At 46.2% G+C, this 24298-nt stretch overlaps 1 protein-coding gene across 1 annotated transcript in view; it reads right to left on the bottom strand.

Annotated features, from left to right (window-relative positions):
- The window catches only part of FHL2 (four and a half LIM domains 2), an 88752-nt gene extending 80229 nt beyond the window's left edge, over positions 1 to 8523 (bottom strand). Inside the window, exon 1 of the mRNA XM_085018507.1 lies at positions 8311 to 8523. The gene's annotated coding sequence lies outside the window, so the exon portion shown is untranslated. The remainder of the gene's footprint in view (positions 1 to 8310) is intronic.
- Positions 8524 to 24298: the final 15775 nt, after the last annotated feature.

Raw genomic sequence — 24298 nt, 5'->3', positions numbered from 1 at the left:
ATACTTATTTAGCCTTACACACAGGTTTTGTTCTCTCTCCAAAAAAGATGGCATCTGTTCAACAGGTGACAGCTGCTTACTGTGATACACAAATTCTTAAAATCACACTATTTGCCCATTTTTCCATCATCATCCATTTTGTCACCAAAGATCATGAGGAAAAAGGCCTCCTAAATTACTATTCTATTTTGGGAGGAATCAGAGAGGACTCTGAGCAAGAAGCCAAAATCTGTTTTCTATTGTGAAGATACTCATTGATTTAAAAACCCTGAAGGTAAGTGGGAAGTAGAAAAAGGAGGTCATATGAAAGCAAAAAAAAAAAGTAAACAAAAGAAAAAAAACCCCAACAAAATGAAAACATCCTACTTTTTCTTTCAAAACCCAGTCTCAGCCAGTGGTCAGCGAGTTTGAGCAGCACAGGTCAGGAGCCATTTCCATCTGCTCTGAAACCCAGGATGGAAAAGCCAACTAATTCAGTAGATAATGAGGCTTTCAATAGTTGGTACCAAGCTACACTTCCTAAATTGTAAGCCAGGTGCTCAATTAGCTCTTCTTTAAAAAAAAAAAAAAAAATCTTTTTTAAAAAACTTCATCATGGTAAGAACACTTAGCATGAGATCTATCCTCTTAATAAATTTTTAAGTGCACCATATAATATTGTTGACTCTAGGTTGAATGGTGTACAGCAGATCCCTAGAACATATCCATCTTGCTTAAGTGAAACTTTATGCCTGTCGATTAGTAACTCCACTGCTGATTCTATGAATTTGACTGTTTTTGGTAACTCATCTAAGCAGAGTCACACAATATTTGTCTGGCTTATTGCATTTAGTATAGTGTCCTTGAGGTTCCTCTGTGATGTCTCATATTGCAGGATTTCCTTGTTTTTTAAAGCTTAATAGGATTCCATTTTGTGTATACATTCCACATCTTGTTTATTCATTCAACTGTTGATGGACATCTAAGTTGCTTCCACATACTAGGTTATTGTGAATAGTTTTGCAATGAACTTGGGTGTACTGATATTTCTTTGAGATCCTGATTTCAATTCTTTTGGATAAATACTCAGAAATGGAAAGTTGGATCATCTGGTAGTTTCTCTTTTAATTTTTTGAGGAACATCCATCCTAGTTTGTTGAGAGTTTTTAATCATAAAAAATATTGAATTTCATCAAATGCTTTTTCTATACCTATTAAAATGATCACATATTTGTTATTCTTATTCTATAAATTAACTAATTTTCTCATACTGAACCATTCTTGGCATCCCAGAGGTATATCCCACTTATAATCACATATAATCCTTTTAATGTGCTGTTGGATTAGATTTGCTAGTATTATGCTGAGAAATTTTTCATCTATAGTCATCAGGGATATTGGCCTGCTGTGTTCATTCTTGCGGTGTCTTCTTCTGGCTTTGGTATCAGGGTAATACTGGGCACATAACATGAATTTGAAAGTGTTCCCTTCCTCTTCAGTTTTTTTGGGGGCAAGATTTAAAGAAGAATTGGTGATATAAAGATCATAAATGACTACTATGGACAATTATATACCAACAAGGTGGATGACCTAGACAAAATGGATAAATTTGTAGAAGCATATAACCTACCAAGACCAACCCATGACAAAAGAGAGAGTCTAAACAGAGCTATAACTGGCATGGGAATTGAATAATCAAAATAATTAACTACCTCTCAACAAAGAAAACCCCAGGACCAGATGGCTTCAAGAGTGAACTCTATCAATTAGTTCTTTATTCTTGACAATTTGTCTCTTTAACTTCCAATTGTGCTATCATGGAAGGTGATGGTATCAGATAATCTTTCCTTCTTTAACCTGTTCTGACATAAATAAGTATAACCAAAAAGAGGGATCTTAATACTGGGTGTCACTAGCTCCACATTCTTTACGTGGGGAATAACTTTTCTGCTCACTTCTGTCAGTATAAACTCCTTTGGTTTAAGGAATTCTGATCAAGACTCCAGAAAAAATGTGCAGATTTGGACAGACTGTGTTCCTTGGATAATCATGTCCCTGAGAGAGTCAAACAAACAAACACAAACAAATTAGGAATGTCTACAGCTTCTCTGTTATCGTGTTCTCTCATTTATAAATTGGTATATTTATGGAAAATAAGCTTTTCTGAGTAAGCTATTTTCAGTAACATTCCAGAGGCAAGAAACTCAAAAGTCTGTTTTGCTTAAATTGCAAAGAAAAAAATGTAAGGGGGGGGGGGGAGTGGAACAAACAGTTGAGCAAAAAAGCTGATGAATGTAACCTGATTTGATAGAACTCGTTTGCTTAAGGTCTTGTCTTTTGGCCAGCACCGCTGGGGCTGAAGCCTCCAACCCTGGAATGATTTTCGAGTGGCTTGATGATCTGAGCTGACCAGCCTGGCCTTCGACTCTTCTCCAGAGCCACCCACCTGCAGCTGGAGGGCAGCACCCTGTGCACATGGCTTCTGAGGTTCTGCCCATCCAGCTCAGGGTTTCCCCACTCCTACCTACAGCCTTAAGCAGCTTGCATCACATAATTTATACACTTGCCTGGCTGCTGTAGGCACAAGCGTCTGCATCCCCTAGACCCTCTCTTAAAGGTGGCAGACTCAGTGGCAAATTCATTCTAAGAACCTTTGAAAGAGACACAAAACCATAGAAATCGCCTGCCTCCAGTATGCCCCATGGCCACCTGGGCACCTCCCCAGCAGGCATTCTTGTGTACATAGCCTTGATTTTAGAACATAATTCAAGTCTGGGTTGACCTAACCAGGCAGGCCCACCCATCTGACCCCACTGCAGCCTGATGGTGTGAGAATTTTCAGGTCTTCTACAGGCTTCCTAGACAAAAGGGTCCAGTCCTGAACTAGACCTTCCTTGGGGTTCATGCTTGAACCAACAGTTCCTGCCACCACCACCCTGCCCTCAGTGTAACACCTTGACCTCAATCCTAGCATCAATCCACCTATGTTGATTTCTCTCTCCCAGCTCAGAGAGACCTTCCCTGACACCCATCGTTCAAGACAGGGGTTGTTTTGTGCTCTTACAGAGATTTGAAGACCACAGTGGGGGCCCTAGTGCCTAAGAGTTTCCTAGAAAAGCCGTAATTCAGAGCTTTGGTCTTTCTCTGTAACTGGGCATGGTCTTTAAGCATGAGCTGGCTCTGAAGCTTGAGGAAGGCTGTGGACACTTTACTGCCCAGGTGTCAGCCAAAATCCATGCCTACAGCATTCACACACCCTCAAGGACTAAGATGGTGCCTTCTAAAATCTCACATGCTGAAAATTTAGTTCTCTTCCTGAGAAATATTCTAGTACCGGCTCTCAAGAGAAAAACTTTTTCTCTAAGAGTGATGCCCGCTAATTTCAGAATTAGAATACTGGTGTTCTCATCTTGAATTAGCCTTTATAAGCAGCGTGGTTTATTTCTTCCAATCTTTATTTTGAACATATGTTAGAATTAGAACTAGTTATATGAAATATATTGGAATCATGTTTTCAATACTGTTCTTTCCATTTAACACTTAGTAAACTTTTAAAAAAAATAAAACGAACTTTTACTTTGAAAGCAATAGTCAATGGAATGCTAGCAAATAAAAAGTAAAGGAGTCTTGCTTCAACTTGGACTCGCCAAACACATACAGTAGTGCTGCCCAGGGAGACACAACTTTACCTGTTGTTCTTCTGAAACAATTTAAAAGTCTATGCTTCTTCCTCTATTTGGTCATTTATCAGATTAGGCTTAATCTATTAACTTCCCAGAGTGTGGAAAGGTCCCTCTTCCTCTTCCTCTCTGCCCCACTCCACTTTGAAGAATTTAATGCCTTCATTCTGCGTTTATAACTTTTGGTGACATACATGAGTCTCTATTTCATATTTCACTGCATTTAGTCATTTCCTCCTGTTTTTCCACCAGGTAAGTGGAGGAAAGAAATAGCTGCCTACCCCTGCAGCCCTTGGCTCTTCAGCAGAGAGGTACAGGGTAGACCTCTGTACCACTTTTCTTGGATGGGGTTTCTAACAGATACATTCTCTTCTTCAATGGTACTGAAAGGGTTTATCTGTGCTTGGCCTATAGGTTGATATTAAATACTGAAAGAGTGAAGTTTTATGGTACTACAAAGATGAAAATATGTTAGAAGAACCAAACAGTAAAGTTGGACATATAAGAAAAAAATAGCTAAAGCATTAAACCTGTGCCTCTTGAAGGGGAAAGACCCAGTTTTTTTGATTGATGCTGTGGCTCCCATACTGCAGCTGAGGTGCCCTGCAGTAGCAATGCATCTCACAGAGACTCTGGGGTATTTCAAATCCTTGTGGGGGAGACTGCATCCTTGACATCTGGTCCCCTACATGTGGACAACTAGCTCAAGGTCATTTGTGCTTTTAGCACCAGAGAGAATTCTATTCTTTGTCAAAGATAGTCACTGTAATAAAATAAAATTAAAAGAAAGGAAGCAAGTGGTAGCATATTAGTATGCAAGGGCTGCTATAACCAAATACCACAGACTGGGAGGCTTAAAAAACAGAAAAGTATTTTCTCACATTTCTGAAGGCTGGGAGTCCAAGATCAAGGTGTCGGCAGAGTTTGTCTCCACGGCCTGCAGGTGGCTGCTGAAGGGGTCAGGACATGCCACCCCCAGATATACCACTTTGGTATAAGGACTTGTTAGCTCTGAAAGCATTTGAGAATCAATGGATGCAGGAAGGGTTCTTTGCTCTCTCTTATCTGCCCAAAGCAGGGCATAAATGTCCCTTTGTGAAGGCGCTCCCCTCCCCCGGAAGAGAGACTCTAATCACCAGAGGAGGAGGTCACACCACAGGAGTTTGCATAAAAAGACCTCATTAATATAACGTTTATCATCCAATACTTCCCTCATCTATTTCCTCATCATTTCCTTAAGACTTATCTTCCACTGAAGCCAAACCCCCTAACTTTGTTAAGATGTTGTATATGTTCCTGAATCTAACTGCCTTTTTGAGTTCACATCTTTCCTGTGAACTCCCATGCATGTAAATAGTAATAAAAATTGTGTCTCTTTTCTCCTGTTAATCTGTTAGTTTAATCTGTAGCTCCCTAACCACTGAACCTAAGAGGGTAGATGAGCAGGTTTCCTCCTAAAGCCACTTTCAACTGTGTCCCCACATGGTTTTTTCTCTGTGCACAGCTGTCCCAGATGTCTCATTATTCGTATAAAGACACCAGACCTGTTGAATTAGGCCCCACCCATGTGACTTAACTCTAACCACCTCTTTAAAGACTCCAAATACAGTCATATTGAAGATTAGGTCTTCAACATATGAATTTTAGGGATCCGAGTCAGTGCATAACAGATGGTGTTCCATCTAAGGCTGATACTTGAAAAGTTATTCAGTGCCCAATAGGCATATGTCCAAAGAGTAAGAAATTGTGTTTATTAAAGAATGAATAGATTTACAAGGAGATCCTGCTGAATAGCATTGAGAACTATGTCTAGATACTCATGTCGCAACAGAAGAAAGGGTGGGGGAAAAAACTGTAACTGCAATGTATACATCTAAGGATAACCTGACCCCCTTGCTGTACAGTGGGAAATAAAAAAAAAAAAAAAAACATTAAAAAAAAAAAGAATGAAATAAAAATTGTTTTTCTTTTTTCTTTTCTTTTTTTTTTTTTTTTGCTTTTTAGGGCCACACCTGTGGCATATGGAGGTTCCCAGGCTAGGGGTTGAATTGGAGCTGTAGCCGCTGGCCTACACCACAGCCACAGCAATGCCGGATCCGAGATGCATCTGCGGACCTACACCACAGCTCACGGCAACACCACATCCTTAACCCACTGACCAAGGCCACGGATCAAAACTGCATCCTCAGGGATGCTAGTCAGATTTGTTTCCGCTGAGCTACAATGGGAACTCCTAAAAAATTGTTTTTCTTTCAATTTATATACATATATACACATATTTTTTCATCAGTTACTCTGTTGTTAGGGTGTAAACTCTCATCAAATTGCTTGAACCTAACTCCTCAGTAAATAGACAGTTGGTATTTCTTTGGCACAGGGGCACCATAGGACAATGTCCGAGGCCCTCAGGTGCTGCGGATGGAGGACATTCAGGTCTGGTCTGACGGTCGATCTTCTCTGCAGGCGTAGATGTGAGGTCCCCACCCTCACTTTAGTGACCATCCTCACTCATGTCCAGAGGAACTCTGCTCTACACAGCCTAGTGATATGAGCCACAGAGGAAAAGAGGCCTGGTGGAAACTTTTGACTTTTCAATAAGCATTACCTTTGGCTTTGAAGGTAAACAATGAAAACCAAACCAAACTCCAAACACCTCCATTCATTTTTTTTTAAATGATTTTTACTTTTTCCACTATAGTTGGTTTACAGTGTTCTGCCCATTTTCTACAGCAAAGTGACGCAGTCTCTCTCTCTCTCTCTCACACACACACACATATACACACAGCATTCTTTTTCTCACATTATCCTCTATCCATTCAGTTTTAAAAAGAAAAATCTATGCATAGCACCATTGGGCAAAATGGGCCTGTCTCCTATTCACACATGCCCACCCCCACTCCCAATCCTGGATGAAGTGGAGGAAGGGAAGAGAAAGCAGAGGCAGGTGCTGGAGTGACGTCTTCACCAACCCCATGGGACGACTACTGGAGGGGGAGGGTTTGGGAGTCCATGTGTTCAGTCCTGAGGGATGACTCAGGAGGGCAAACAGAACCCCAGAGACCAGGGCTCTGGGTGACAGAGGAAGAGGAGTGCTGGCAGTGGGAGTGGGAATCAGAACTCAGTGTACCCCAACCTGGATGACTGAAGAACAGACTGACTTTACTGGGAAGTGACTAAAGTGACTACTTGATCTTCTCCGTTACATGGAATGGAGCTCAAAGTAAAAGTTAAAAATCACACATGGGAAAATAAAAGATACATTTTTACATGTTTGAGGTTTGTTTTTTTTTTAATGGCCACATCCCCAGCATAAAGAAGCTCCCGGTGCCAGGGAGTGACCAGAGCCACTGCAGTTGGATTCCTAAGCCACTGAGCCACAGGGGGAGCACCCATGTTCAAGTTTTTAGATAGAAAATGTCACACCACTGTCAGCTCCATTAGTTTATGATATTTTTTTCTTTATAGGAAAGAAACAAAGAACTAAAAAACCTTTGAGACCCAACAGATGAATGTGGAGAATGTGGAGAGGTTGTTTCTGGGAGTGAAGCTCTGCTGGCACATTGACTATTGGACTTCAGAATTTTCCCCAAACTGTGAAGGAATACAATTTTGTCGTTTTAAGCAAACTTGCAGTGGTTTGTTACAGCAACCTTAGGAAACTAAGCACTTATCCAGTGCTCAGTCACACTCACTCCTGTGCCCTGCTGGGCCTTGCACCCACGGTGGCCTATTTACTCATTCACTGTCCAGGAACACTTTCTTGGGCGCCAGGCAAACCTGGAGGCTCCGGCGAGAGAAGAAAGCAGCCCAGATCAGTCCCACCTGCCTGGAGCGCAAAGCTTAGTTACAGACCACAGTTCTGAGTAACCAAACCACGACCGCTGGAAGGGCAACGTGGAGGTGGCGGTGAGTGACAGCCCATGAAGAAGGGCAAGTGAAGCAAGGGCAGCGAGACTGTCATCAAGGAGCCCCAGGGGAAGGGACTCGCAGGTGAGGAAGCGACCGCAATGCGGAGAGCCAGCTCTTTGGAGAACATCTGCGCTGAGTGTGGAAGAAAAACCAAGTGACTGGAGGGGCCCTTGGGGTTGGTGGGTTTTTCCACTTAATGATAAAGGTGTTGCAGCAGCAATGCTGCAAGAAGTGCCAGGAGAAAGGAAGGGATGAGGTGGGAGAGCGGTAGGATGACACAGGGTGGGCCTCGATGGGGAGGGTGGGGACCCGGCCAACAGGGGGTTGGCGCCCCCAAGCAGGCGGGTGGGAGACGATGGGGGGGCACCTCTTTTCCCAGCTGAAAACTAGCATGGAGCCAGGCGTCCTGCCCAAAAGTGACATGGTAGTGACCGGACAACCTCAGACTGCGGCACAGCCCGCCCGCCACCCTGTTCCTTCCCACAAAGCTGCCCCTAAGTCTGTGGGTCAAGTGCCCTCAGCGGCTGCCGGTTGCTTCCAAAACGACGGTATGAACCCTGCACAAGAGACCCATAGACGCCACCCCCCACCCCAGGTTAAAAGCAGCCAACTGCCCAAGAGGGACACTCCAGGCCCTCCGCCCAGTCCAACCGTCAGAGCGAACCCATACTTGTCACCTCAAAGCCCATTCATAACTCCCAGGGCATGGACACAGAATCTAGGGAAGGAGATAAAGTCTAACCTTTTTCTTTTCCTCTGTGCTTAGCCTACTTGCATGGGCTCACAGCAGGACACGCGCAGAGGCCTCGCCCCCAGCCCTTCTGACCAGAACTCCCGGTGCAAAACGGCCCTGGCTGGGGCCATGCGCAGAGGCGCTGCTCTGGCGCCTCAATCCAAGATGGAGGCGGCGGCGGGCCGTGTGCAGCGAGGCTTCACTGGCACCTTGGTCCAATATGGCGGCGGCAGCGGGCCGTGTGTAGCACAGCTGCGCAGTTCGAAGAGGCCCCGCCCCCTTCCTGCCTTGCATAGAAAGCTGCCACACCCCGCCTGGCGTGGGGAGTCTGGGTGTATGTCTACAGCTGCTTTCAGCTAGGTTCGCTGATGGCAGGGTAAGTTGCCTTCTTCTGAACGAAAGTCGCCTTCGTTGCATTGGCACCAGCGACTGGGAGCGAGGACCTTTATTGAGGCCGGATTCGTGGGACGGGCAACAGCTATTTGCAGGAGGCAGCCCTGCGGGTGTGGCGGACGCAGCCCAGGCCGGTGCGGGCAGCACGCTCAGCTCTGGGTCACTGGGGACCCTCATGCTCCGCGGGACCAGCTCTGCGCATTTCCCCAGAGAATCTGGAAACCCGGAGTATTCTGCAAAAACTCGCCCTTCCAGAACGCTCCACAAGCTGCAGCAGAGCCCTCTGCGGGCTGTAGCTGGGCTACGAGGCCCCGGTTAGTTGCTCTGGGTTTTCAGAACCTGAGCCGCCTTCCCCGGCCGCCCTCCACCCTGCCTCCTGGCTCCTACAGACACCCACTTCCCGGGGCGTCCTGTGATCACTGTTTCCCGAGGCAGAGGACCCGGCCGATGGTGGCTCACCTCTTGTGAACAGTTAGCCCCCTCGCGGGTTCCTGGCCTGAGGCCTGGGGTTGCCTCCTCCGACTCTGCCCCACCTCGCGAGTGAGCAGATGACGGCACCTGTAAGTGCTCAGGTGCAGCCATCAGGCTCTATCACTGGTCTTGTCACCCCTGTTCCTCCTTGGTGGGGGTGGCGGTCACTGGGGAGAGCCGACCTCCCGTGCGGACATGAGCCCGGTTCAGCGCTGGACAGAGGTGTTGTCTGCAGCTCCTGATCTCTCTGACAGTGATGACCACAGGCCAACTAGACCCAAGGCCCAGAAAGCATGGAGTCAGGAGAGCAGCCTGGCCACTGGCGTGGGTGGGCTCGCAGGGTTTGCTGAACGGCTTAATGCAACAAATGGCCTGCCCGTGAGCCACACCTGCTTTCTGAGCTCCGCAGGGGAGATGGTTTCTTTTTTCTTGCTTTTCTTCTGTGGCCCCTCGAGGGCCTTGGGATGGTTTTCCTCCTTCAGTTTGGACGGCAAGACTCCCTCTTTCAAATTATTTTAAAAAAAATTTTCTACACATTTCTCCAGTTCTTTGGGGAGCATATGGTTTCCAGATAATCTGGTGCCAGACAGCCTTCAGCAGGAAAACATTTTGTGCTAACTGTTCTATTTTGGTTTTGAGTCCTCTTCCTCTCCCCCCAGCAGACATAAATCGTATGTAAATCTCTGCCAGGAGGACAACCTCATGAAACAGAAGCAGAAAGACAGCTGAGCAGCGGCTGGAATGGGGTGTGCATGGTGGACAGAGGAGCAAGATTCAGATGGTAAGTGCAGGCAGGACTCGGGCGCTCCAGCAGCCCTGCTTTTCTTTCTTTCTTTTTGAAATATATTTTTATTTTTTGGACCAAACTCACTTTTGGCATGGAAAAGTTCCTGGGCCAGGAATCAAACCCACACCTCAGCAGTGACTTGAGGCATGGCGGTGACAATGCCAGACCTACTAACTGCTAGGCCACCAGGGAACTCCAGCAGCCCTGCTTTTCAAAGAGATGGTGACTATTTAGCACAAAAGGGAATGGAAATGAAGAGCTGGATGTGTTTAAACCTTCCAGGCCAACGACCAGCCTGCCTGTCCCTCTGTCCTGGGCCCACATCTGGTCACCTGACCTGAGCACAACGGGAGCCGGGGACATGCCACCCTGAGGGCCTGCAAGGGACATGGCCCTGCACTGTTGTCTCTCCTGCTGAATGTCAGAAGTCCACTGAGAACAGTCTAGGAGTGTTCAGCAGGACTCCCATTTTAATCTGTGTGAAAACAGCACGGCCATAACCTGTGAACAGGCGGTAAGCCCAGTTGAGAGGCAGGCAGGCTGTTTGCTATGGCCGCTGCAGCTCCAATAATGCCTGACAGGAAGGACCAGGGTGTGTACACACACACACACCCCAGAGCCCAGCCCTGCACCAGGGCATGTACACACACACACACACACACACACACACACACACCCGCCCTGCACCAAGTTCCCCTGTGTTACCTCCCTCCAGCCTAATAGCTCAGGATGTGGGTGGTATCTCAACTCCTACTTTATAGATCATGAAACTCAGCTAAGAAAAGTCAGTCTGTGCTGGGAGCCACACAGCCCTAAACAGGCTCCTCGCTCCCCAGCAGTTCTGCCTTCTCTCTTCCATGACCATCCCTACCCCTCGGTAATAGTGGTGACAGTTTGGGGAACTGTTGCATCACATGGGGTGCTTTCCCCAGAGGATCCGAGTTCACCTGTGTCTACACCTGCCAGGGGACACACAGTCTTGGCCAACATTTCTGCTGGGTCAGGCTCCTCCCAGCAAGGCCGACCCACCCGGCCTGCTCCCCGGGCGGCCAGTGGGAACCAAAGGACCCTCACAGCTTCCCACGGGCCCTGCCTGAGCCCTTCTGGCCCCAGAGCAGTCCTTCTTCAGGCCTGACCCTCTGCTTTTGTGCACATTAGAAGCTCTTCTGAAGCCCAATTTTAGAACTGAACAGAAGAGTGATGAGTAAGAAATTCTGTTAATGGTTCACTTTGGCCAAGCAGCCCGGGGCATCTCTGAGGCCCAGAAGCAGCTCATGCCCTGAGCCCTCCCAGGTTCATGCCTGGACCAGCGATAGGAGATGAAATAGCTCCGAGGGTGGAGCAGTGAGACCTGGGCCACAAGACCACATAGAATAGTTGGTCACCAAATCCTTTTTCCTAAGTTCCGATTTGGAAAGTCTGACTTGACATTCATGGAAGTGATCCTGGCATTTACTTTTTATGATAAGAACAAGCCCAGTCAAATCATCGTCCCATACTCCCTGTCACTTAGGGCATGACCGGAGATCCTGGATTGGGGCAAGAAGGGAACAGAGACCCGTGTGGCACTCTTGACGGTTTCTTAATGAGTGGTCAATTCCGTTGCATCAGGGGAATCAGAGTCTGAGGAAAGGACTTTGGGTTTTGTTGTTTCATTCTTAAAAACATACCTTTTAGGGACTTCCAGTTGTGGCACAGCAGAAACGAACCCGATTAGCATCCATGAGGATGCAGGTTCTACCCCTGGCCTTGCTCAGTGGGTTAAGGATCAGGTGTTGCTGTGAACTGTGGTGTAGGTCACAGACACGACTTGGATCTGGCATTGCTATGGCTGTGGTGTAGGCCGGCAGCTGCAGCTCTGATTTGACCCCTTGCCTGGGAACCTGCATATGCTGTGGTGCGGCCCTAAAAAGCAAACAAAAGAATAAAAACATACCTTTTCTAAGAACTTGGCAGTTTAAGTTCCAGCCATCATCAATCACATTCCTCAGGCTCAGAAATCATGGAAATGCGTGCAAAATGTTTGTTAGTTCTTCTCAGAAAAGGAAGGAATTCTTTCAGATGAAAAGTAAACAGACGCATCAAGAACATTGGCCTAAATTCACTTCTCTACTTTTAAGTAACTGGAAGGGAGAAAAAAGTGGTACCCTTTTCACTTTTCTTGATTGGTGTAAAGAACACTTTTAGAGGAAGGCACACTTGCCCCTCGAGGCATCTGTGGATCTGTGGCTACATCCTCAGCCTGTGAGATCCACCAAGGTCTATACTCACTGAACCAAGAGTCAGATTCATCAAAGAACCACCCCCACCGCCCCAGTCCATTTCCCATTTGTGCCTTTTTCACACCGTGGTAAAATTTAGCATCTCATCATATCACTTAAAACTTAGCATCTTAACCATTTCTGAGCAACTTGGTGGCACCAAGTACAGTCACAAAATGTGCGGCCACCTCCCAAACCTGTTCCTCTTCCCAAACAGAAATCCACCACCTACTAAGTGCTAGCTCCCCACTGCCTGCACCCCACACCTGGCATCTACCATCTACTTGCTCTCTTTACGAATCTGTCTACTCTAGAGGCCTCATACAAATGGAATCATACAGTGTGTGTCCTTTTGTGACTGGCTTACTTCACTCTGTGTCAAGTCTGGAAAGTTCAACCATATCACAGCCAGTGTCAGAATTTCCTTTTTTTTTTTTTTTTTTTTTTTTTCTCTTTTTTGGGCACCCCACAGCATATGGAGTTCCTGGGCCAGGGATCAGATCACAGCCACAGGGACAACCTATGCCACAGCTGCGGCAACACAGGATCCCTAACCCACTGTGCCAGGCCAGGGATTGAACCTGCATCCCAATGCATCCAAGGTGCCACTGATCCCGTTGTGCCCTATGGGGGACTCCAGAATTCTCTTCCTTTTTAACGCTGCATAATATTCCATTCTACAGAGGGACCACACTTTGTTTATTGGTTCATCTGTAGATGGAGACTTGGTGGCTTCGACCTTTTGGCTCCTGTGAGTAATGCTGCTGTAAATATGTGGTACAAATATCTATTTGAATTCCTACTTTTGATTCTTTTGGGTTTCTACCCAAAGTGGAATTCCTGGGCCATGCAGTAACTCTGTGTTTAATTTCTTGAGGAACTGTTTTCTATAGAGGCTGTACCAATTTACACTCGTGGCAGCAAAGCATGTGTATTCCAACACTGACTCCTTCAGGAGGGTAGTCATTGCCCGCCTCTTGCTGGCTGAGAATCAGAATTCGTTTGAAGTGATAGTCTAATGAGTATTAGACGTTCTGCCGCTGCCTTGTTTGTCTTCTCTGGCGGCGACCTTAGGCGCGTCTCTAGCACGACCTCTCTTCAGACATTATCGGTTCCAAGAAAACAAATGAGAGCTTGATAATTGGGTATTTTGGAGGAATGCGTGTTCCTCTCCATCTTCCCGGAACCCACTGCATTCTTCGGGCCCCCTGAGTCTTCAGAACACTCAGGCCAATGATCCTGAAGCTGTTTTTCTAACCACAATTATCCAAATCCTGTTTTGTTTTCCATTTCCTTTCCAAGGACTCCATTTGAGTCACTTAAGTTTTGAGGGCAGTCAGGATATTTTCCTGGGTTGTGTCTGAAGGCCAGTCCATGGCCTCAACAGTTGGCACCTATGAGGCCACCTGCCAGGTAGTCAGTGGAGGAGCTTGGGCTTCAATGCATTCTTCGATATGGCTAATGATTAACATTTGTGGCTTAAGGGCTCCAGGGAGTAACATCCCCACAGGGCTTGTTTGCTGTTGGGAGTGTACCTGTGCCCAGATGGACATTAATCCCTAACCCCCTGTGACTCAGTCTATGGGAAGAGAAGGGCAAAGAGACCATGAGACTTAGGGGACATTTCCACCCCTAAGACCCCTGTTGGACAAGGACTGATACAGGTAACTGGGCAAGGCCAGTGGGAGAAAACCACATCTTTCTAGACTCCACATTGGTAACCCCCATCTTTAAGGGATTAAAAGCCCTTATCAGACAATAGAGAGGGGCCCCTTCCTCCCCCTCCCAGCCTGTCCTGGGAGTTGTTTGCTTTCCTGTAATAAAGACTTTGCTTGCATGTTGCCTGTGTGTTCACAAAGTTCATTCTTTGGCTCCATGAACAAGAACCTGGATTCCGCTAACATCTTTCTGGCATCACCAGGACCTCCATCTCACCTGAGTGCAAGTCTCTGCTTGGCAGGGCATGTGGAGGGCTAGAGAGGGGAGCAGGCTGCCCAGTGTCCTGCTTGTCACGCAAAGAAACTGGTGCCATGGCTCTTCTCCAGAGTTGGTCAGGACCCCTCCCGAAGCTCTCGGTGTTTGCTGTGCCTCAGATGTCGTCATTATCTGGGCGACCTCGCTTGTGCAGAATGCTTGAAAGTCAGCACCTGCCAGAAGGATAGTGACATGGCGCCCTTGTGCTGGGTTGGTGCTTTGATAAGAAACGGATCCTGCTTCCAAGGCCAAAGTGAACCTGGCAAACTCAGCTATGAGATTAGAAGTGCATGGAACGCGAGAAACTGCTAGTGACAGAGGGACAATTTGGGATGTGGCCTCTTCCAGGAAGAGAATCCACTGTGTCCTCATTATGCTGATGAAATTGCTCCCAGGCACAGGTGCCCAGGACTCATCAGCTGTCACTCCTGTCGTGCTTTTGAGAGGGGTTGTGGGGGGACGGGCGGGAGATCAGGTTCTTTCTCCTACCTTTCTTTTATCTTGTAAATATAAAAACCTTTACCCCTAAAGGTGAGCCACTTATAAAGAAAGGCTAAAAAGAACAAAAGAAAAAGGGGCTAAAAATGAAAACAATAGACGTTTCATCCATGTTGGGGCAAGATGGAGAGCTGTCTCACAGGACACCTGTGACTGCAAAGTGACAGAATGCATCTCGGCACACAGTGAGCCCGCCCCTTTGGGGCTCATCCCACTGAGTCTGTTGGCGTCTACACACTTGCAGGAGGCGGTATTTCTGCTTTTCCAATGATGAAAGCAGCCACGGACCCCCCCTTCCCGTTAAGTCTGTTGGCAGAACTGCATGTTGTCAGTATCAGCCACTGAAGTGGAGTCTCTTAAAATAGGCCTTTGGGACTGGGTGACACAGCAGCTAAGTGCTGTGTAAAAATAGATGGCCGTGCGGGGTCTGCACTTGCCCTGACGCACGCTCACCACCCCCTCTAGGCTGTCAGCGCCTCTGTCCTCTGAGGTCCCACCTACTCCCTGTTATCTGCCTGCTTCTTAACTCCACTTGCTCTCTTCCTCGTGGTCGAACCCGGAATGGTTTCTGGGTACGGCACAGTAAAACACAGCCTCCGGCGTTTGGAGACCGAAGCACATCGTTAAATACCCATTCATCAGAAAAATGATACAGGTGTGTAGTTAGTCTGGGTCTCCACAAACAGTCAACCCCAAGATTAGGGTAGTAAGGTATCATTTAGAGCAGTCTAGCAAGTGGGAAGATCTTAAATTTGAATATGTTTTGAGGTCACTGCTGTTGTTTTCATGGCACTTTGATACTACGCTTGCCCTCCTTATTTTTGAGCAGGTATCGATGAATCCCTCATCCGGCCAGCCTTCTGGTCTCGCCAGGACTGTCATGCACTGCTGTGTGTGTTGTGCACTGCTCAAGACCAGAGGGCACCCTACCCAGGACTCTGGGGTTAACAGTGCCTCCTGGAGCCCTGCGGTGGACAGCCTACCCACTCATGACATCCTTGATCTTGTCTTCTCAGTTCTTTCTGTTCTGTAGATCCTGATGTGGCTGGTAGGTAGGAATGGTGAGAGCTTCAGGAAGGGGGACGTTTGAACTGGAAGGCACTTTGTTGTCCCTTTCTGGCCAGATTTCACTGTTGTGTTTGTTATCCACGCTGTCTCCATTTTCCTTTTTTTTTTTTAGGACCGAACCCATGGCATATGGAAGTTCCCAGGCTAGGGGTCCAGTCAGAGCTGCAGCTGCCAGCTTACACCACAGCCATAGCAACTCAGGAGCTGAGCTGTGTCTGTGACCTACACTTCAGCTCACAGCAACACCAGATCCTTAACCCACCGAGCAAAGCTGGGAATTGAACCCATATCCTCATGGCTACTAGTCAGGTTTGTTACCCTGAGACACAAAGGGAACTCCTCCTTTTTCCTTTTAATTGATCAAATTAAAAGATAATTGGTCTTGTTCTAGGACATTGGAGAACATATTTAGGACTATGGGCAAGAGTGAGTTCTCCCTGAAAGCCACTCTTTGCTCTCATATCTGGGCCCCTGCCATCCACCAACCTGAGAAAGATAAGGATGTCAATAAGCATCTCTTTCATTATTTTTTAAATTATTTTTATTTTTTCCATTGTAGCTGGTTTACAGTGTTCTGTCATTTTTCAACTGTACAGCAAAATGACCCAGTCACACGTACATATATACATTATCCTCCATCCTGCTCCATCACAAGTGACTAGACAGAGTTCCCAGTGCTGTATAGCAGGATCTCATTGCTTATCCATTCCAAAGGCAATAGTTTGCATCTATTTCTTTCATTATTTTTCTCACCTTCATTTTCTCTGTTTGCTCTTTATGGAATACCAGTTATCTTGAATGAAGCCACTAGTTTTCTTATTTTTTTTTTCTTTTCTGTTTCCTTCTTTTGTCTTTTTATTGTTTTCTATGAGATTTCTTTAATTTTTAACTTAAGCCCTTCAAACTGAATTTTTACTTTTGCTCTCATAAATTTATTTTTTAAATCCATTTTGGTCATGAAATGCTCCTTTTTTAATTAAATCTTTTTCTTATTTCATGAGTATAGAATCTTATCTCTCAGCATACTAATTTTAGTTATTTTTTTAAAAATTATTTTACTGCTGCATTTTCTGTTTCTTACGAGTTTGTTTTTCTAGTGTTGGGTTTCGTTGCTGCCTTTCATGTTAGAGATTTTCTTAATCTTTGATCTTTGCCTGTACTTTCATAAAATTTAAGACTTCAGAAGCCTTAGGTAAATTCCCTTTATTTCTCATAGCATGATATTACTCATCTTCTATAAGCCAAAATTGCCTTCAGAAAAGAATATCAGATTCCATTTTTGATCCACTGTGATTCGATTTTAGTTGAGTGTTACATGTCTGATACTACACTTAAAAAGCATTTTAAGAATTATAACTTAAAGTTTTCAAAGTGTGAAGTACACATTTCTAGTATTATACTCAAAAATGTTCTTAAAAAGGAATATTCCTGGATGAACTTAGTTTAACATGTTGGTCTTTATTGCTACAGATCACCTTGCAAGAAAGTGAGGCATTTGTCACCATGGCCAGAAAGTATGGGATGGGGAGTGGGACAAAAGCGATGGGCCTGGGGTGGGGAAGAGGCTTAGAGATGAGCTCCAGGGTGGGGGGACAGATGGGAAGGCTGGTCCCCACAGAGAACTGGGGGTAGTAGCCGGCAGCATGAAATTCTGTGTGCACAGCAGGGTGTGTGCGAAACTCTTGGGTCCCCTTGTTTATTTATTCATTTATTTATTTTGTCTTTTTTCTTTTTAGGGCCGCACCCGCAGCATATGGAAGCTCCCAGTTTAGGGGTCAAATCGGAGCAACAGCTGCCTGCCCACACCACAGCCATGGCCACTCAGAATCCGAGCAGCGTCTGCAACCTACACCACAGCTCACCACAACGCCAGATCCTTAACCCACTGAGTGAGGCCGGGGATTGAACCCAAGTCCTCATCGATGTTAGTCGGGTTCATTAACTGCTGAGCCACGACAGGGACTCCCCCTCTTGTTTATTCTTTACAGTTGTACGATATCTTTTTCCTGTTTTGCAGATGAAAACCCCGATGATCAGAGATAAAGCAAAATGCTTAGATGTATGAGTTCTAGTAAGTGACAGAATTGTCATTGACGTCTAGTTTTGCCTGAGTCCGAACCCTGGATCACAGTTAGCCTCCAGACCAGATGATCATGTGGACATCTGTACTGGGGACGTCAGGATGAAGAGGCAGAAACAGAGCCTCTAGAGTTCTAAGTCTGCTTCCTTACTCAGAAAAGGGTGTTTTCATGCCTTTCTCTTTGGGACTTCTGGCTCCCATCAGGCAACAATACCAGCTCTTCCTCCCGTCGCTGAAGCACCACACTCTTCCTGTTTGAGAGGCAGCTTTCATGGTGATGGGGCTTGAACTCTGCTCTAAGCAGGCAGCAGCTTCTTACTGCCTGGTGTCAAGGCTGCTGCTGTCATAAATCCATACTCCTGGGGCCTCCAGAGGCAGCTGGATTCTGGGAGTTGTCGTGGTTGCTTTGCTGATGGTTCTTGTCGGGTGATGAGCAGTGCCAGAAGGCCCCTCCTGATCCTGGGACCTTACCTGCCAGGTGTGTATGCAGAGGCTAGCAACTTTTCAGGCATTTCACCCTCTACTCAAAGAAGGGAAGTCTGAAAATGAAAGCCCCGTTTTGGCTGAGTGCTTGCTCTTTGGGCAACCTCAGAAGCAGAAGAGCAGACCTGCAGAGATTTAAGATGCTCTGTATTTCTGAGTTACCAGCATATGCTCTTTTCTCTTGAACTCTCACAAACTCAGGTTTGATAATTAGTAGCACACTGACCTGGGGTCAGATTTCCTGAATCAGGAAGAACAAGGAAACAGCTCCTGAATCAGGAATAGCCAGGGAACAGAGCTCCTGAATCAGGAATAGCCAGGGATCAGCTCTCGAAGGAAAGCACAACACCCCCTTCCAATGAGTGTGAGATTGCTATTCTCGGGCAAGAAAATTCCAGCACCACCAAGGCCTGATTTTGAAGTTTTAAAATTCCAGCGCAGAATCCTCGTTATCCTCTGGGGTTCTGCCAGCTCCTGAAGTAGAAGCCAGCCTGGTTCCTTGCAGTGGCCTCCAGGGTGGAGAGCTCTTGAAGGCATTCAGGCTGGATCCCCCAAGGGTGGAATTGCTGCTTCTCAGGGACTCATTAGCCTGTTTCGTCCTAGAAACTCAGTTTCTGCCTGAAAATCAGGCCCACACTTGCAGGGAAGAGTTTGCTCTTAGATGCTGTAGCCTCTTCCGCCCTCAGCAGAGCACTCCCGGCCTTTCTGGGGGGTGCGGACAGACGTCCTGACCTTGTTGGCGGGGCAGGCCCCAGAGGGGAGGTGATGGCCTGAGCCCTTATTATTATAAATAGTCTCCGCTCTCCAAAGAGAGGCCTGTGTGACTATCTCAAGTTGCACGTTAACAGAGTTCTAGAGAAAGCAAAGTTTCCAGTCGCCTTTTTGATAAACACATTCTTGGAAAAGGGCAGCCTGCTACCTAGTGAGCCACCCTGGGGAAGGTATTTTGAGCAAGTCTGAGGCTGTCTGGACTCTCTGTGCCCACAGTTTGAAGTCTCGCTGGTTCCATCCTCAAAAGTGACGTGTCTGGGCCAACCAGCAATTTTTATCAGCATTGGCACGATGTCTAATTTCGGGGCCGTGGGGGACCTGGATCCTGGACGAGGGATTTTCCAGGGCTTCCTCTCTGGCTGGATGTCCCCTGCCAGCATCATGCCCACGGCTGCAGGGTTGTGAGGAGGGGGGTTCTGTATATCTTTCAAAATTCTGCCACTTGTCACTTGCCCTTTTGTGTGAACTCTGCTGTCTAGCACACATGGTCAGGCCTTTCATGGGAGTGGCCTCTTGAGAATCAGTTTTTTTTTTTTTTGTCTTTTCTATGGCCGCACCCACGGCATATGGAGATTCCCAGGCTAGAGGTCTAAATGGAGCTACAGCTGCCGACCTGCACCACAGCCAGAGCAACATGGGATCTGAGCCGCATCTGCGATCTACACCACAGCTCACGACAACACCGGATCCTTAATCCACTGAGAAAGTCCAGGGATTGAACCCGCAACCTCATGGTTCCTAGTCGGATTCGTTAACCACTGAGCCACAACAGGAACTCCGAGAATCAGTTTCTGAAATGGCTCCCAGTCTTGTTATCCGGGACAGTTCAGGAGTGTGTGTGTGTTTGTGTGTGTGTGTGTGTGTGTGTGGTCTCAGAGGCGCCATTCTTCCTCCTCTGCTTGACCCTCGAGTTGATCTTCCCTCATCACACTCCCACCCTTGAAGTCTAGATGTTTCTTTCAGTCCCACATCACTGTATACACAGGGGACTTTTCCTACTGAGCCTAAAATCCACCTTTTACTGTCAGGAGTAAAGGAGTCTCCTGGAACTCCTTTGTACCTGGTATTTCCCGAATAGTCCCCAGAAAATTTCTGGACTGACTTTACCATTATTGTGCATACATAGTTCCCTGCTCGGGGCCATGAGCTGCCTGCAAGGTGGCTGAAGTGTTTACAACTGTATGGTCATCTTCTCTTCCCCCTCTGTCTGCTTCCCAACTGTTTCACTTTAACTCATCTAAGAGCATTTTTTTTTTTTTTTTTTTTTTTGGCTGGGCTCTGGGCCTGCAGAAGTTCCCAGGCCAGGGATCAAACATGCACCACAGCAGGAATAACACAGATCCTTAACCAGCTGAGCCACCAGGGAACTCCTTGATACAACTATGTTGCATCATATAAAATTCCCATTTCTTTTTCTTTTCTTTCTTTTTTTTTTTTTTTTGTCTTTTTTAGGGCTGCACCCAAGGTGTATTCAAATCGCAACTGTAGCTACCAGCCTACACCACAGCCACAGTAACTCAATATCTGAGCCGCATCTGCAACCTACACCACAAGTCACAGCACTGCCAGATCCTTACCCTGCTGAGTGAGGCCAGGGATTGAACCCGTGTCCTAATGGATACTATAATTGGGTTCATTACCTCTGAGCCATGATGGGAACTCCAAAATTCCCATTTTCGAAGTTCAAATTTGTAGAATATTGACTTTGATGTGGTTGCATGTAATATTTTTGTCAAATAGTGGAACAACCTCTAGAATTCCTTCCCAAATTCCATGTTTGATCCCCCAAGACACACATCACTCTTCCCGAGAAGTAATATTTCCGAGAAGTAAGATCAAATCAACATCAAAATAATATGATACTAACACCATGATAACTTAATTATGATTCACTTCTGCCCACCCCTTCCCCAGCCAAGTGATAAACACCTTCAAATCCAATTAGGGTATTTTAATGCCTCCTTGTGATCTCAGAGATGACAGTGCCAGAGATTCTATTTCTCCATTTGTAGATTTAGATACATAAGAAAGGAAAAGCAGACATGTTGGTAATAAAGCAAAGTCAGCCATGAGATGGTCAAACCAAGTAAATAATTCATGATCAGCTCTGACAGTCTGAATATGGTTTTTTTGGCCACACCCGCAGCATATGGAAGTTCCCAGGCCGGGGATTGAATTCCAGCTGCAGCTGTGACCTACACCACAGCCATGGGAATGCTGTATCCTTAACCCATTGTGCTGGGCCAAGGATTGAACTGCACCTCTGCAGCAACCTGAGCCTCTGCAGTTGGATTCTCAACCCACTTCACCACAGTGGGAACTCCTGAATATGTTTTTAATAGAGAATATCTTTTTGCATAGGAAAATAGTTGCATAGGAATAAAAGAAGGAATTATCATGTGAAGAACACATAGAAAATAACTGATCTAAGGGGTGATTGAGGACCCAGGCAGAGCAGAGAGTAATGTGTGGACCCTTTGCCAATATCAGCCTGGTCAGGGGAACAGTGGTGAGAAGAACTCCCAGAGGCTCTTCTTTGTCATTGTGCGCCTGAGGGTTCTGAAATGGGAACAGAAGGGGAAGACCCAGGGAAGGTCCTTGGGGACGCAGGGAAAGTCTTTGCTGAGCCGTCTAAAGAAGAGCGTTTGGAGGCAGGAAGGAGCCTGGATGTGTGCCATGTCAGCCTCGCTGTGCTCTGGCAGGTGACCTGGAGCTTGTCCATTCAGCTCTGGGTCTCGTCTCCTGAAATGTGGGCTGATAAAATGGTTGTTGCAGGGCTGTCACCATACTAAGAGTAGAAACTATGGGAAGCATTTGGTGAGGTGTCACATCAGTTCTTAAAGATGTGTCGGAGCGCATTCAGAGTAACACTTGTCTCCACTTCCAGATGCAACCGAAACGCTGGAAACATCCGAGTCCACTTTGCTTGGAAATAAGAGAGTTCCCTAGTAAAAGGGATCCTGTGATCTAGCACTTGGAACATGTCACAGGGTGTCATCTCCATGCTCTTAATTAGGGAAGCTGTGAAGGCTCAGAGTTTTAAAGAACAAGAACAATCGGAGTTCCTGTTGTGGTGCAGCGGAAACCAACCAGTATCAATGAGGATGCAGGTTCGATCCTTGGCCTTGCTCAGTGGGTTAAGGATTTAGCGTTGCCGTGAGCTGTGGTGTAGGTTGCAGATGCAGCTTGGATCTGGTGTTACTGTGGCTGTCGTGTAGGCCAGTAGCTGTAGCTCCAATTGGACCCCTAGCCTGGGAACTTCCATGCACCGCAGGTGCAGCTCTAAAAAGAAAAAAAAAAAAAAAAAAACAAGAAAAGAATGGGGACTACTCATGGACTCATGGGGGTTAAAAAAAAAGGAAATGAAACCACCAAACTGTTACAAAAAATATATAATCTAGAGTTCTCATCACCCCTAGGTTCCCAGGCTTACCAGAAGATAAACACCTAGAAAGCTAGGATTCTGACCTAGAATGAACCAAACATTTGTTTCTTTAATTTGCCTACTTTTGTATCTGGCTTTCTTCTGCACTCCCATCCACAGTTAAGACCAGTTATCTCAACATCAAATTGGGCTAAAAGCTTAGTCTGATCTGATGCAGTATTTTCCACATTTACTTTGTTGAAGTATAATTGATTTTAAATGTTGCATTAATTTTTGCTGTATAGCAAAGTGATCCAGTTATTCATAAATGCATTCCTTTTCATATTTTTTCCATCATGGTTTATCATGGGATCTGAGTATAGTTCCCTGTGCTGTACAACCTTGTTGTTTATCCATCATATATATAATGGTTTGCACCTGCTAACCCGAAACTCCCAATCCTCCCCTTCCCCGCTCCCTTCCCTTCGCAACCACAAGTTTGGTCTCTATGTCTGTGAGTCTATTTCTATTTTGTAGATAGCTTCATCTGTATCGCATTTTAGATTGCACATATTAGTGATATCGTGATATTTGTCTTTCTTTTTCTGATTTTGCTTAGTATGATAATTTCTTAGTATGATAATTTCATGCTGCTGCAAATGGCATTATTTAGTTCTTTTTTATGGCTGAATAGTATTCCGTTGTATATATATACCACATCTTCTTAATCCATTCCTTCGTCAGTGGATGTTTAGGTTGTTTGCATGTCTTGGCTATTGTGAATAGTACTGTAATGAACATAGGGGTGCATGTATTTTTTGAATTGGAGTTTTGTCTGAACCTGTGCCCAGGAGTGGGATTGCTGCTGATCCAATATTTTAATCAGTCCATTTAGAGGTAACCAATCTCTCTTCCTAAAATTCACCTTCCCTCACGTAGCCTCCCCCTTCCCACGGTCCTCCTCTGCTTCTCCAAAGGAGTGGGGGGTGGCCAGCGTAGCAGCTGCATGAGACTGGGGAGACCAGGGTGCTGGAACCCCTGGGAGCTCCTGTTCTGCCCTCTGGCTGCCAGGGACACAGCCTGTCCCCTGCCTGCCCCATGCCCTGCGGCGTTGATGGCAATCTCATCCTCAGTGATGTACCTGTGATCTGTTCCTCAGGTCAAGCCCTGTGAGATCTCTGGATGGCTCAGTCTTACTCATTTCCTCTTGGAGACCTCAGGACCTGAGGAATAGCACAGCAGGGGGTTCCTGAGTTTTGCTTTGGCCTCCAGTACCCAGAAGTAGGTGGGAGAGAAGCTGACAATCTGAAAACACTGGTGGGTGAGGACAAAAAAGCCCCAGGAAAAGTTTGCTCTCTCTTGCCAGAGGACCAGGAAAGGGGCAGCCTAGCAAGTTAAAAGGATAGAAAAAGATGTACAGTGCAAACATTATTATTTATTAATTTTGGCTTTTTAGGGCCATACTCATGACCACATGGAGGTTCACAGGCTGGGGTCAATCAGAGCTGCAACTTACGGCCTATACCACAGCCACAGCAATGTAGATCCGAGCCACGTCTATGACCTACACCAAAGCTCACGGCAACACTGGATCTTTAACGCACTGAGCGAGGCCAGGGATGGAACCTGAATCCTCATGGATACTAGTTGGGTTTGTTACTGCTGATACATGATGGGAACTCCCTGCAAACATTATTTTTAAGAAGCAAGAGCGGCCATCTTGATATTAAAGTAGAGTGCTGGACAAAGAAAATTATGAGGAACAGGGAGATAAAAGGACCATGATAAATAGGTCAGTCCACCAAAAATACACAGTAATCGTACATGTGCATGTGTCAGACTGCAAA

The sequence above is a fragment of the Sus scrofa genome, chromosome 3, assembly GCF_054392235.1.
Source record: "Sus scrofa isolate SSC_HxYL_T2T_F1_AM1 chromosome 3, Sscrofa_HxYL_maternal_Yorkshire_Landrace_v2.0, whole genome shotgun sequence".
NCBI classification, from domain to species: Eukaryota; Metazoa; Chordata; class Mammalia; order Artiodactyla; family Suidae; genus Sus; species Sus scrofa.
This window is presented reverse-complemented; position numbering and strand designations above follow the sequence as displayed.